The following is a 15,601-nucleotide window of genomic DNA, read 5'->3' on the forward strand; positions in this document are numbered from 1 at the left end:
CCTTTTAAAATCTACTTGCCAGCTACAGCAATATTTCTGAGCACCAAAGGCACTTAAGCATGAACACCTCTTACAAATCTCCTAACTATGCTATTTTGCATGATCTTTCCAAAGACAATCTACCCCTCAAAGTAGCTCTATAGCTCTCGCTGTCAGGGTTAAAACAGGCCCCTAGTATCATCAATGTAGAAGGGCGATCAGATTTTCTCAAAGAACTGGGACTACAATCTTGCATGGAGAAAGAGACATTGACTAAATTGACCACAGTCACAAACATACAATTTACAGAAATCAAGGTACTAAGGGAAATTAAAATCATCATCTTTTATACACTGTATCATATGTGTTCACTAAATTGCTTTCTGCTAGGGGGTTTCTAACTAATTCTGCATTAGAACACTTGAAAATCTGTCATTCCTCTGTGTTCATTCGACCATTTCTGAAAACAAAGAAAGCTAAATTACTGAATTTTGCCAGGCCAGATGGTGAAGCACCGGGGTTGACCTCACAAAACCAGGATGAATGGGCACCCTACATCAATGGCTTCAAGTCAGCAAAGTCACAGAACAGTCTGATTTCCAATTCAGCTGTAACATAGATAGATGGAACATTTCACTACAATTACACCATTTTTTTTTTTCAGGAAATTCATCTCAGTAAATAACCTACGCCTGAAAGGCAAAATGTTTTTGCAATTAAGAAAAGCTATTGGTAAGGCCGCTGGATCTTAGGGTCTAATTCCGTAGTTAGTAAACATCACTCATTTTCCAGTAAAAAGCATGCTCTGATATGCTACTGACAAGGTCTTGATTCATTTGCTTACACCAGACTGTACCTCTTCTAAAGAAAGTTTGTACGGTCTTGATACACACAAGACAGCCCAAAATTAGAATTTCTTCCCAAAATGCGGCTCAATTGCTCACCTAAGAAGTCTAATCATAATAGAAAGTCAATGAGTAAAACAAATTTATGAAATTGCAGTCTTAAATGCTTAAAGTTGTAATAAAATTATATATAAACCATATATGTTTGTGACAACATACCAAACAGTTCATGTGGAAACAATATAGTGTTTAGAAAACATTTGTGAAAAAGAAACTAACAATTAGTACTGCAGATAAAATAATGGAGGATATGAGTTGCAGAGGTCTTAAGGATTTATGTTTGTATTTTTTTTCATTAGCTTAGCAAAGGAGAAGATCTGGACAGGTATGCATGATCTCGCCACAAGATAGCTTAGGAGGTATGAAACTCTCATCCATCCTGCAAAGGACTCACCCTCCTGCACACTACTACCTTCATCATCAATTTTTTAATGATTATAAAGGTCATCGTGTCACTCTTCCTACAAGTCAAAACCCTAAAGGGGAGAGAAGGAGAAAAGATGCAACAAGAATTGGGAAGTGTAAAGACACAAACTGAAAGTGAAGTAGAGTTGGGGAAACGCAAGAAGATATTGAAAGGAACACCACATCAAAAAAGGTACTTCCACTATTGAACAAATATATTTGATATCATCATCACATCCAAGTACTGAGCGATGGAGGACCAATCAATGCTGTTCGATACCCAGACCTTGTAGTCAGTGTCAAGAATAAGCTAAACGTTTTGAGTTAGTCCACTGTGTTATATCCATCTAGGGAGCAAGGTACCACTTTCACACCTTTGACAACAAATGTCCTATTAGCATGTGATGCAAAGTCTTATATGATTCCACAACAATTATGTGATGCCTAAGTCCTGGAACACTCATTGCAATGTCTATACTTGATGCTGACTACTTTCTGTTTATTCACCTTTTTTCAGAAAAAGCAGCACACTCTTGATGCCACTATTAGGTATCCCTGAAACGAGGCCCCAATGTGCATGACTGGGTCCCACATGCCCATTTCGCGAAGTACAAAAATACAAATACAGGCCACTGTGATCCCAAAAGGGAGGCTGTACCCTTTCCACACCATGTCCACTTTAATAACTTGATCAAAGAGAAAATGGACTGCATTGCATCAGTGACTGACACACCACGGTCCATGAGCGGAATCCCAGGACAATGCTGTCAGCTAGCTTACTCCCACTCTAAAATATCTTCAATTTATTACCCAACACTAGCATTGCTTTGCAATGGGTCTCTAAAATCTTTGTTATTTTGTATATTTCTCTCCACTTCAACAATCAAACTCTCAAGTTGCATCACTCTTATCCATTGACCACAACGTCTTCTCATACACTGCTACCCATTACTCAATTTTCTCCAAGCAGCCACACCACCCCCTGCCTAAAAGATTAATTCCTCAACAGTATCAAACTTTATTATAGAGTACAATGAAAGTAGCATTTCCCTGTTGCCTCAGCACTGCAATGCATTCCCCCACCCTTCTGCTGTGGTATAAAGTATTCCTGATTAGCCTTCCTCTGTTTTTTCTCATTATGTATTAGACTCTATTATGCTATGCTATGCTACACAATGGCCTGGCTCTCCCGAAAGCTCACCAAAATAGACCACATCTCCCAGATCTCTCTCCCCTACCAAGTCCTCTTCCAGCTCCCAGTTTGTTCAAACTTCCGAGTTCCAAAATAGCCTTCATAAACTGGTGTCTCACGTTGTCTTCAGGAGGCCACCTTAATGCAGCCGGACCTCCATGCAGAAGAATGCAGGGCTCAGTGTGACCAGTAGGGCCTCTCCCCTCACCTAAAGCACAACACAGCCTAGCCCTCAACCATCTTGCTGCTGCTCAAGTGTTCGGGATGCTGCTCCTGTTCCTTCCACTAAAGTTGCCATAGTGTTTTCCTTCATTTTGGTAAACCCAACTCCCTAACAACCACTTCTCCCACTTCTCTGTGTGGTTAAACTTTGCCAACTCAATTCAGGGTCTAAAATGCAGGCACAGCATTAGAAGCAACGGAGGAGAGCAGCTATCTGGCTCCACTCTAAACATCTGAAGTTTTAATTTACAACATTGCTCAAAATTGAGAATCAGAAGAAAAAAAAAAAACAATGAATGAATTGACACTTGGAGTGTGATACTCTACCACTATAGATTGTGGTACTGTTCTCATGGGAAGTTGAGACCTCTGGTTTTGAAACGTAAATTACTTTAGCAGCTTAAATCTCTTAGGTTTTTTACAAACTGGGCACAAATGTGTAAACCTCTGTGTCGCAAGTCTGAGAATATGAGTTATTCTCATGTACGCCTCAGTCCCACCTTTCTCTGCCAAGCTTATCCCTTATACAACACTTCACTGAAATTTCACTAGAACGTAAACAGGATATCCTTGACGTAACTCTTCATGTTCCAACCTCATCTGACCACTTGCAGCTCTATTATGTCTCTCAACCCACTCAAACCTTTACATCTAACATGAGCACTGGCAATTATCAACAAACATGTCAGTAGAGGTCAAGAACTGGCTATGCTAAAACAGAAGGATAACACTCCCTACTTACTTTGAACTGCAACAACCAGCATGCACTTGCAAGAACCTATACAATGACTTGGCACTGAGGGAATGGTTTCTTCTCTATGAGCATCTACAAACCCAAAAAAGCTTTGCCACAAGCTCAATAAACACCAAAGTCAGCACTCTCTGCTGAAGAAAAACAACAACAACCAAAGTGTTGTGTGGCATAATTTGTTGAAACTACATTAGACCACCATGATCGAATGAACACTGACATGCTTGTGTACATTTGTGCTTCCTAAACACCCAAAATCTTAGGAGTAGATCACAACCTATTGTTTTTCACAATGCGTTTTCCCACCTGCATCACTCACCAGCATGCAAGCTGAATTCATCCAAGTCTCGCATATTTGTTCACATACCAGAACTAACCAAGACTGCAATATAGATCTGAATTACTGTGTATGTAAAGTAAAAAAAAAATTAAAAAAAAACTGTATTCAGTTTCAGGTGCTGATGGTGTGTAAACCACTACTAAGCTCTTAAAACTTGCTTCCCGGCAAGAAGGAGGATCCTCCACAACCTCTGTGAATGTTGTGAAATTTGGTAAAAAACAGGCAGTTCTGACACCTTCACCTCTATGGCAAAGACCAGACAAGAAGACGCTATGAATATGCAAGAGTGACCAAGTGTTACACCTTTTCTGTATCACTTCACGCTTAAGAGCAGCTACATGTTCAACACAACCTGACTGAAGCACCCTTCCAAACCTCACACGACAGCCCATGCTTCCCACACAGGCCATTCTAGTAATTCCACACTCTACCAACCATGCACAATTAAACTACATTAGACCATTGTAACAAAATGAACACTGACATGCTTGTGTTCATTTGTGCTTCCTAAACACCAAAAATCTTAGGATGAGATCACAGCCTACTGTTTGTTCACCAAAGGCTTTCACAATGCGTTTTTCCCATCTGCATCACTCACCAGCACGCAAGCTGAATTAATCCAAGTCTTGCACATTTCTTCAATAGACCTGCCAAAAAACATTTTTGGGTGCGTCACAGAAAGACTAGAAAACTACACCAATGCTACAATACAAAGTACAAAAACTGTTCATCCGAGTATTTCAGGTAGAATATACTTTAAACATATCTACTAAAATAACATGCTTATTTATAAGTAATTCTACCTCACTGTTCTAAGAAATCTCTCTTTCGTTGTGACTTGCTTGCATTATTACTACAAAGGTAGACTAACTAACTTTTTTTTTTTATTATTGTGAAGAAATGTTCCACTCGGAATTCAACAAATGCATTTAATATCAAAGCAATCATAGGCTTTACGCAAGAAATCATGTGCAATTATGGTGTTCATTGTGTCAGTCTTTTTGACAATTGCTTTGTAGAATCAGACCATCACCAGTGTTGTAAGTCCGGGGGTGGGGTGCTCAATGCATCATCTGCAGCGGTCTGTATTTGACCCCAGGTTCGAACCCCAACGGGTCCACTCAATCTTTCCAAGGTCTAGAAAATGAGTACCACTAAATCGAGCAACAATGAATATCTGTTATTTCAGCGCCAAGATACCCTCTTGGACATGCGTGCTTTACAAACAAACATTGGCATTCAATAATGAATACCTACATCGACAACGTACAGAAAATACATTGTACTATAGTATAAATGTTATATTACTGCCACAGAAAAAAAAATATTAAATACAAATCAATGAACGTCCAACCATGAAGTTTCGTAATAACTAAAAAGTCAACTTAAATATTAGAATGCTTCAAACTCAGGCACCACCTAGCACGTGAGTGTGAGTAAATGGATGCTCAATCGGCGCTTCATAATACTATTAAATAAATTAATCAGACTGCACCTCCACCATTCATATTTTGCTAACAGTAACGAAAAAAATTGAAGAAATGTTAAACTTGGACAAGAGATACATCTCAAGCACAGCATTAAAAGGTGCTCAAGGGCCTACATAACTTTTATAAAATAATATATCAGCTTTGCGCTAGCTGTCAGTTGTGTGGAACAATAACTATCAAGTTTGAATATTACAAATCACAACAACACTTATCTAAAGGCAGCACTTGATGTAGACGTCCTGGTTAAGTACTAAAGAAAACAGTACCAAATGTGATTAGGTTCACACAACCTCCAAAGATGTGCACATCATTAAGTCAATCAAGTAAGCGTAATTGGTCTCAAATATTCTACTCAACCATAAAATACACATGTAAGTGTTAGGACTGAAACTCTCTACAAGGTAGGCCGAATTGCTGCTTTGGAGGGGTCACCTCTCACAATCTGAAAGCACAGAAAAAGCAGCTTATCTCTTGTAAAGGTGCATTTCATCGATCACAACGGTAGAGCTACATAGACGTAAAATATATCTTTATTATTTATCAATTGTTTGCCCAATAAAACGAGTGTTGTTAAGGAATCTGACCTGTTGTCAAATGCTGCTGGGCGGCCTTGAGACATCTGGCGTCTAAATAGATGCCCATCTGTTGTAAACGTACCACTGGTCATGCAAACAGTATACAGTCTGTAACTGAGTTCAGGTAAAAAGGATAAAGCTCAGAGATAACATTAGACTTTTAATAAGAAGAGGGAGGCAGCAGTTTTTCGGAACCTGTTTTTGCCTAAAGTTTGCCTACTATCACTGCCTTACTGTAAAATGCCTTAAAACTTTCTGTTGGACGAACTGACACTAGGGGAGGGGACAGGGGTGACCATAAAAAAAAAAAACATAGGAATAAATCCATCCCAAGATGGCGAGAGCCTTGTTGTTTAGAGGGCAGGAAAAATGGAGGATATTGCATTATCCACAATGGGATAGGTTTCAAGAACCAGAGCGGGCTCAGCTGCTTCTCTTCTTTCTAAAGCAAGCAGCACAAAAGGTGGAACAAGAAAAAAAAAAAACACACCCCAGAAGGAAACCGGCAGAAGAAACCCGAGGAGGAGGCGAGGCTTCACGTAAAAAATAAAATAAAAAAAAAACATCGCTCATAACAGAAAAGACTTCAGAGGCGAGGCTACCATGTAAGCAAATAATAATTCGGTTTTAAAATTAATCGGGAGAACTGTGTGTGTGAGAGAGAGAGAGGCGCGTAAGAGGGGGAGGGGTGTCCTTGTAGCTGGTTGGAAGGCAGGGAGTTTTCAGAGGTCTTTCAGGCTTGCTTACCTTGCACATTAAAACTACTCACACCCCCAGATAGCTCCAGCCAGGAGACGAAACCCCTGGGCACCAACATGTTCTTAACAAATATTTTATAGTTGGTGGTTGAAAGAGGAAACTAACTAGAAGGCTACAACTGAACAGTATAGGCCGTGTGCGGGCAGAAGGATCTGTGCCAAGCGACGGTGTGTTATCTGCAAATCGCGGACATTCCAAAGGGGAAACGTTAGAAATGTGTTTGCTTTGTTTTTTTGTTTTTTAAAAAAGGCGAGTACGGGAAGCAGCAGTTAGCTCTCCGAGCCCACTCTGAGTGTAATACACACAGAGGGTGGCGAACACAGATCTGCCGGGAGAGGAAGCAGGAAAAATAAAGCGCCCCCGGGAGGGGGAGGGAGTCACGGGGAGAAGGGAGGTGGGGAAAGAGCCAACCGACGACGGCAGCGAAACCACCGCCAACCCAACCACCCTCCCCATGGGTGGGCGAAAAAACTTTCAAACCGCTCCCCACACACAGACGCACAACCGACAAAACCGCATCAGACGTGCTGCGAACGGCGGCCGACAAGGGCCGGAAAACCGACGGAAACAAACGGACAGAGCTCTGGATGGCGGGAGGGGTGTAGAAAGGAAACACGGATGCAGGAAGATGCACGCATTTTAATTATGACCCCACCCCCCCTCCTGTCCCCGGACCCCCATCCCTTAAAGTCTACAAATATCCGTATAAGGGCGATTTAAGAGATTTCACCAAAACAGGGCCTCTTGAAACGTTGCTTATCATTTTTGCGGCTCACCTCAGCTGCTGGAGGAGGCTTCCCCTTCCTCTCCTACGGACACCGAAGTGAACGCGGCTGTAAATGTGTCAGGCTGTCTCTGGCCGCACGAACATAAAGGGAAAAAAAAAGCGGCGGGGTTTACACTGAAAGGAATCGCTGCTCTGCGTGCGTGTGAGTGTGCGAGTGTCTTCTTCCCTCCTCCTCTGCCTCTCCTCTCTCTCTGTCTCTCGTTAGTTTCCTTCCAAGCAGATTGAAGGAGATTTTCCCCCCTCTCTCTCGCTCAAGGTTTTTTTTTTTAATTCAGCTTCACTTCAAGGCGAAGGCTTCATGAACCAAAAAAAGTGACGTCAGCCAAACAAGGCTTCTCTTCTCAGGTCCCTAAACAATGAAACTTGCTGTTCGGCAGAAGAAAGGGAGGGAATCGAATTGTGTGTTTAATTTCTCAACCGAAACAGGGAATGCCCAGTCGGCCTCGCATCAACTCTATTCAACAGGGAGACTGTTTCTCCAGAGCCTACTCATGTCTGTGTTTTTACTAGCCAAGAGAAAGTCCCTGAAGGGTATGTTTACAATCCCAAAAACTTTAAAAAGTGCTACATAGCCAAGACCGCATTTAGTTTAGATTATCGAGGCACTTGACTTGAGTAGTTTTTTTTTTTTTTGGAGAGGGGCGGGGGTTATGTTTGAGGAGTACATTTGCCTACATGGGGATTTAAAGAATTGGGGGGGGGGGCAAGATGTACACAAGAAAAAGGATACATAAAAAAAAAATCTATACGTTTTCCGGCCTGTTTTGTTTGAAGTGGCAGTTACACACTAAATCGAGTCCTCCACGAACAGTCTTTCATGGCCAGTTCATGGACAAGTAATAATATTCTCATATGCTCTCCTTTCAGAAAACACGAAGGGAATTAACTTGATTTTTCAGGGATGCACTCGCTATATTCATTTTTTTATTTGGTAAGTAACAAGAGCACACTAGAAAGGAATGGGGCGTGAAATATAGATAAAATTAAACTACGGAAGTAGAAACGTGATAATAAAAACAGGTTCTCCAACAAGCAAAGTATGAATGCTCCATTACGGCAACAGAACAGGCAATCCTACCTTTTGCTGCTGGTGCCAGCAGCAGCCCAATTCATGTTCTTTTGCAGAGTAACAGGAGAAACGAGGCACCTCCCCGTCCCAACCCTTTTAAACTCTACACGTGGTTTCTTTATTTGGATAACATTCAAGCTAAACCGAGGTTAAAGAACACTACAACAAAGACTTACTTCTGTGTGGCATGGCCACTTCTGAAACTGGAAATAATGCCTCATCATTTTAAGAAACAAATGGTTGTTTCAGTATTTTGAGCAAGCGTGTAAACTTGGCTTTTCTCTCCATTTAAGAAATCTGGGCATTTCGCCGTCCAGATGGCAGCCGGGGTAACAAAAGGAAATCTTCTGCCTCTCGTGTTTGACTGTAAAATGTCCTTGGTGTAAATCGAACTGTTTTTTGCTTACAAGCGAATGTTTTAAAAATATTCTGCGCCAACGTAAATGTGCAAATATGTTTAGTAATGCCTTTGTTTTGTGTTTCCCTTCACAGCTACTGGTTGTGATTTTAATTGTGCCGGAGGATCTTCATTAGTATTAACCCATGGGGAGATTTCACAAAGCTCCTTCATTAGGGGAAAAAAAGGCTGGCAGACGAGATCTTTTGCATGCAAGGAGAATGTCAGCCTTACCTCGGTCATTTGTAACATAATAAGCACAAGCACAATGATTGCAACGCGGGAGCACTGGGGGAAGGGTAGAAATGATGCCTGTCTAATAGGTTCTCTTGGAAAAAGAGGCCTCATTACAGACCAAAATATATGGTACATATTTGCGAATTTGCTGTCTCGAGGGACTGATACTATAAATAAGTTAATGCCAAGCTATGTTTATGGCTGTTTTGTATATTGGTTTATTTCTTTCCTTGGATTCACGTTCACCAGCAAAGCTGTGCTTGCATTTATTGATTTTTTTTTTCTTTCTCTCTCTCTCTGCATCATTCCCGGAATACAGATTTTAATCATTTCACCACGCCACGCGCAGTAATTTCATTAAAAATGGAACCTTCCAGCTCGAGAAAAGCATTTAATTTAAATGACACAGGATTTCTCTGTTAGCAGCAAAACTGTTTCACTAGTAAAATCTGGCCTAAGGATCAAATACATAATTTAATCCCGAATTCTTATTGCCCCACATTCATCTGAATGTATAATTTGACTAACTACCTAATAACTGTAATAAGGGTAATGATTCCCTAACATTACATTATTAGCTTACATTTAATTATCCCACAGGCTTATCTACACAATGAATAACTACGTTTATGAGAATTCAGTATTTTCTAACAATGTTGTAAAACAAAACCAATAATGGTGTGATGGTGACAACACACAATCCAAGGTATTATTATTATTATTTGAGATGTTTGATAAAAACGAAAACAAAATAGAATAAACAACAACAAGGAGTGAAAAGATCTACTTATGTATAGACATTAAACATCACCCCTTAAAGTTATATTTTAAGTAATGTTACTATTTTAACAAATCAGCAAAATCTCAGGTTAATGTGCTCATATGTTTCTGTACCTAATCCCTTCCGCATACAATAAAACAAGCAGAACTAGACCAAATATTCGTTCAAAGTATATTTTACAAAATATTTGACGTATATGGTATTTATATTGCTTATGTAGCATTGTGAATTGTGAGCCCCAATAAACATGTTTTAATAAAGGTAAATTAAGAAAAGTAAAATAGATATTAGGAATGTAACAAAAGGAGTTCCAAACGTCTAGGAAAACGTAGTATTGATTTTGGCTTCATTAGCAATTCAAAACAGTGCTTGGACTAAGGACGACGCTTTGATCCACTAGCAAATGTCTGATTGTGAAATGCATCATCTGCTTTCTGAAAACTTAAGGGTTGACCTCATGCAACACACTTTTCTATTTAATATATGAGTTCCTATCAGTGGCTGCACGGAGAGGCCCAGTTGGACGATGGGGGCACTTCGCGGAGAAACCCCAATAGCTGAGTGCTGAGGATGCCTAGACCCATGGGGTGGTAAATCGGCAGCTGCGGACATAAGGCTGAATGTGGCTGTCTGGTGACATGCCCTCTCCTCATTCTCCAGCTCCCCCCCACCCCCCCAGAGCTCCCCTCTCCCCCTGGTGGATTTAGTTGTATAACCACCTGATGGGTGTCTGCTGTCCCCTCTAGGGGCAAGCATCACCAGAATATTGCTGCTTAGCCCGCTAGAGCGCGAAGGTGGTTCTCTCTCCATGCTTGAACCAGGTAGCATGCAATGCAGGCAGTATCACTATCTAGTTGTTAATGTGTAATGTTCCTTACAATGCGATTGGTATTGACCTGCCTACTTACCTCTGCTACATTCAAACACTTCACAGTTAGTGATAGACTACCATGCAATTACTTCTGTCCAGTCAGAACCTATGCACTGACCTATATCACAGTTGTAAGAAAGAATGGTGCGAAGTGCTAGCACGAAGTAGATGTTACTCTTGGAAGAGCAAAGCGAGTTATATTGTCCATGATACGCTTATGGTGTATGGCACGATTATGTATATGTTTTTTATTTTCTTTCGCATAAATAACATTGAAAAAACAAATATGAGTTCCTAGCTTTCATGGAGGGATGGAGAGGGTCAAGCATTTTTTGTTTGCTAGACATGAGTAAATTCTTATGTTCCACATGACTAAAAGTGCATCACAAAGACTGGTGACTCTGAAACGGTCATCATTCTAAAACTGCCAATTCCAGATAAAAGATGCACATCTAAACAAGTCTCCAGTGAACCTTAAAACTGTGACAGGGCTTTTGAAATTAATGCTTTTGAAAAAAATCACTTTGCTGTCTCTTCTTGTTCCCAGTTACAAAAAATAATACTGTAAACGATGATCCGAAAAATAATACAAATATCTAACTAGTGAAACAGATACTCTTCTGATAGCACAGTATGACTTGTACGTGCATATTCTCATGCAACATAATTTTTCATTTAAGCCATTGATTGCCAACTTCAAAATGAGTGGAAATATAGAGGGTTAATATGAGTTTGGGGCTGCCAAGTTTGGGGTGGCAGTGATACCGCCAACAGGCTGGCAGAGAAGACCGCCAAATTATGACCTTGGTATTCCCTAAGGGTTACAGCCAAAGCATCGCCAGCAGTGCCACTGTGGTCAAACCGCCACGGATGCTGAAGGCACTAGCAGTCCGGCGGAGACCATGTTTCCGCTGGACATATTAAGAGGCTGCACACCGCCAAGATAGCCACCGCAGTCGCACCACCGTGAAAACCCTGGCAGAAACAAACTGTATAAAAGGAGACAGCCACCTTCAGGAAGCCAAACTCGTCCAGAGCCGCCATGGAACCAGAAGTAGACGTCATTCCGCTGCTCCTGCTCAACGAAAGATTATGGAATCTTCAACAACAACAAACGTAAGTACACACACTCACCCATTACTGTTGTATATTGTTAATTTATTTACACTTACATAACATACCAAAGGGACGGGGGTGCGAGGGGTAAACTCACACGTAACTCTACACTGACACGCACACTCAAATGCTGCCACACAGACACCCGCATGTACACAGCACACACTGTAGCCATCACACACACAAAGCCAACATAGAAGGGACTGCTTTCAACTGGATTACATCCTACCTTCAAAACAGAACTAATATGATCTATTCTTCCCCCTTCTCGTCCAAACCATACCTCACAAAAGCAGGGGTCCCCCAAGGATCAATCATCTCACCTTTGCATTTCAACATCTACATGATATAATTACCAGAACTGATCAATGCTTTTTAACTCACAAGCTACAACTATGCAGATGACACACAAATACTATTTACATTGGAAAGCCCCAAAGACATTGAAAACTCAGAAATCTTCAGTTGCCTCAGAGCCGTTGCTCATTGGATTACTTGAAGGTGTCTCAAACTAAATGCCTCCAAAACGGAAATACTCATATGTGGTGACTGGAAAAATTATGACCCACTGTGCGCCTGCCCTGATGATCTTGGACAACCTCCTCAATTATCAGAGGAAGTTAAAAACCTTGGAGTTACCATGGACTCCAAGTTAACAATGAAGGCCCAAGTTGACAAATTAGCACGAACAAGCTTCATCACCTTGAAAACTCTGTGACACATCTTCCCCCATCTCGGATTTCCACACAAGGCGCAGGCTACTATCTCTCTTGGACTATCCAAACTGGATTATGCCAGTGGCCTCTACCATGGATCATCTCTATTATGAAAAAACTACAACGTATTCAGAACTCCGCTGCCAGGCTACTATTACTTATAAAGCCACAAACCCACATTTCCCCTGCCTTGAGAGCAGTACACTGGTTACCCGTTGCCAGAAGATCCACCTTCAAGCTGCTTTGTATCACCTACAAAGCTATACATGGAACAGTACCGCTTTGTATCAGAAACAAAATAACCAAATACATTCAACAAAGAAATCTCAGCTCAAGATTGGCACCTCGCCGTAGAACACCACCATACAAGAAAAAGACTATAGGTGGTACATCCTTCTCCGTTCAAGCAGCCAAACTATGGAATTCATTACCCCCAAATATAAGATCCATGGATAACTATCTTGTCTTCAGGAGACTACTCAAGAGTTGGCTCTTTCCTTCATAAAAATCAATCAATCAATGAGGAATTTGTAAAGCGCACTACTCACCCGTGAGGGTCTCAAGGCGCTGGGGAGAGGGGGGAGGTGCTGCTACTGCTCTCACAGCCAGGTCTTGAGAAGTTTCTGGAAGGTAAGGAGGTCTTTGGTCTGGGGCAGGTGGGTGGGAAGAGTGTTCCACTTTTTGGCAGCGAGGTGCAAGAATGATCTACTGCCGGTTGTAGTTCTGCGGACGTGTGGGATGGCTGCGAGGGTGAGGTCGGCGGAGTGGAGATACCGGGTCGGGATGTAGAAGGAGAGCCGTCTGTTGAGGTATTCTGGTCCGGTGTTGTGCAGTGCTTTGTGAGCGTGGGTGAGGAGTTTGAAGGTGATTCACTTGTTGTCTGGGAGCCAGTGCAGGTTTCTCAGGTGGTCTGTTATGTGGCAGTGGCAGGGGATATCCAGGATGAGGCATGCAGAGGCGTTCTGGATGCGTTGCAGCCTCTTCTGGAGTTTGGCCGTGGTTCCTGCGTAGAGGGCATTGCCGTAGTCCAGTTTGCTGCTTACGAGGGCTTGGGTGACTGTTCTTCTGGTTTCGGTGGGTATCCATTTGTAGATCTTTCGGAGCATGCGAAGGGTGTTGAAACAGGAGGAGGAGATGGCGTTGACTTGCTGGGTCATAGATAATGAGGAGTCCAAGATGAATCCTAGGTTGTGTGTGTGGTCGGTGGGAGTCGGAGCTGCTCCAAGAGTGGCAGGCCACCAGGAGTCATCCCATGCAGAGGGGGTGGAGCTGAAGATGGGGACTTCCGTCTTGTTGGAATTGAGTTTGAGGCAGCTGCTCTTCATCAATTCGGCGATGGCCTTCATTCCTTCGTGGATGTAGGTCTTGGCAGAGTCCTTGGTGAGGGAGAGGATCAGCTGGGTGTCAGCGTATGAGATGATGTTGAGGTTGTGGGATCGGGCGATGTTAGCAAGCGGGGCCATGTAGACGTTGAAGAGGCTCGGGCTGAGGGGCGAACCCTAGGGTACGCCGCAGATGATTTTGGTGGCCTCCAAGCAGAATGGGGGAGGCGGACTCTCTGGGTTCTGCGGGTGAGATAGGAGGTGACCCAGTCGAGGGCTCTGTCGCGGATTCCTGCATTGTTGAGGTGTAGCGTAGGGTGTGGTGGCAGGCAGTGTTGAACACGGTCAAGAGGTCCAGGAGGATGAGTGCTGCAGTTTCGCCGTTGTCCAGTATGGTTCTGATGTCGTCGGTGGCGGCGATGGGGGTGGTTTCGGTACTGTGGTTGCTACGGAAATCGGATTGGGAAGGGTCCAGGGTCCAATTCTCCTTGAGGAAGCGGGTTAGTTGTCTGTTGACAGCCTTCTCAATTACTTTTGCTGGGAAGGGGAGCAGGGAGATAGGCCGGTAGTTCTTGTTGTCCTTTGGGTCCGCCTTGAGGAGGGTGTTGATCTCTGTGTGTTTCCAGCTCTCCGGGAAGGTGGAGGACTCAAGGGAGCTGTTGATCTTCCGTAATTAGGGTGTGATGACGGAGCTTGCTTTGTTGCAGATGTGGTGAGGGTAGGGTTCAGATGGAGAGCCGTATTGAAAGAGAAATGGACTGCATATGCCTGTGTTGCTAAATATTTTTAATCTGATTATGTGTATATTCTAGATATGTATAGTTCTTTAGGAACTATGTATCGCTACTATGTCATAACAATAAATTACACACCCACTCTTTAAACCTGTTTAACAAATGTATATTTACTCACAAATAAATACGTATATTAATGTGTGTGTGTGTATATACATATATATATATGTGTGTGTGTGTGTATATACATATATATGTGTATGTTATTCTGTGCTTCACATGTTCATAGGTCATTGCATAGCTCCTAGATACATTGTTATATTAGATACTTATGGATCCCTGCTCTCATTTTTATATCACACTGGTCAAATGTTTTATCAGAAGAATTTCACTATGCAAAAATTGAGGTAAGAAATACATTTTAGAAAAGTACCCTTATTAATTAACTTCAAATATTACAAATCTTGAAAGTCTTTTTATGCAATACTACTTTTCTTCTCATATTATTATACCTATTATTATGTTCCTTGAACATATATTCCCTTACTATGTATTTACATATCTATTTATTTAGTACTCTAGGCCTACCATACCAGAGAAAAAATAAATTAAATAAAATATATAAATAAAATGCAAATTATAAATAAGTAAATTAAAGTAAAAATAATAATAATTATAATGAATAAATAAATTAAAAATAATGATTAAAAAAGTATATGTAAATAAAATGACAACTAAAAATAGATATATTAGCTTCACTTTGTCTACCCATCACTATATGTCATGTCTCTATCAATCTATCCTCCATCCCCACTCTGACTCATCCCAAACCCATTCGACTACCTTCATCTCCAAAATAACGCTACCTAAGCTCTTCCCATCTCTTCCACATCTAGCTCACCCAAACCTCAGTTTACTACCATGATCTCCCAAACAACCCTTCTAAATTCTCC

At 41.7% G+C, this 15,601-nt stretch overlaps 1 protein-coding gene across 13 annotated transcripts in view; it reads right to left on the reverse strand.

The window, feature by feature from the left end:
- BAZ2B (bromodomain adjacent to zinc finger domain 2B) overlaps nucleotides 1–8,505 on the reverse strand; it is a 1,256,112-nt gene extending 1,247,607 nt beyond the window's left edge. For 4 of the 13 annotated variants that reach the window (XM_069224197.1, XM_069224192.1, XM_069224191.1 and 1 more), the window contains exon 1: nucleotides 7,395–7,578. The gene's annotated coding sequence lies outside the window, so the exon portion shown is untranslated. Of the gene's footprint in view, nucleotides 1–7,394; nucleotides 7,629–8,483 lie in introns of those variants that run through there. The other 9 variants (XM_069224199.1, XM_069224198.1, XM_069224196.1 and 6 more) reach the window with 5 other exon arrangements.
- Between the last annotated feature and the right edge of the window lie 7,096 nt (nucleotides 8,506–15,601).

This window comes from Pleurodeles waltl, chromosome 3_1 (genome assembly GCF_031143425.1).
Source record: "Pleurodeles waltl isolate 20211129_DDA chromosome 3_1, aPleWal1.hap1.20221129, whole genome shotgun sequence".
Taxonomy (NCBI): Eukaryota; Metazoa; Chordata; class Amphibia; order Caudata; family Salamandridae; genus Pleurodeles; species Pleurodeles waltl.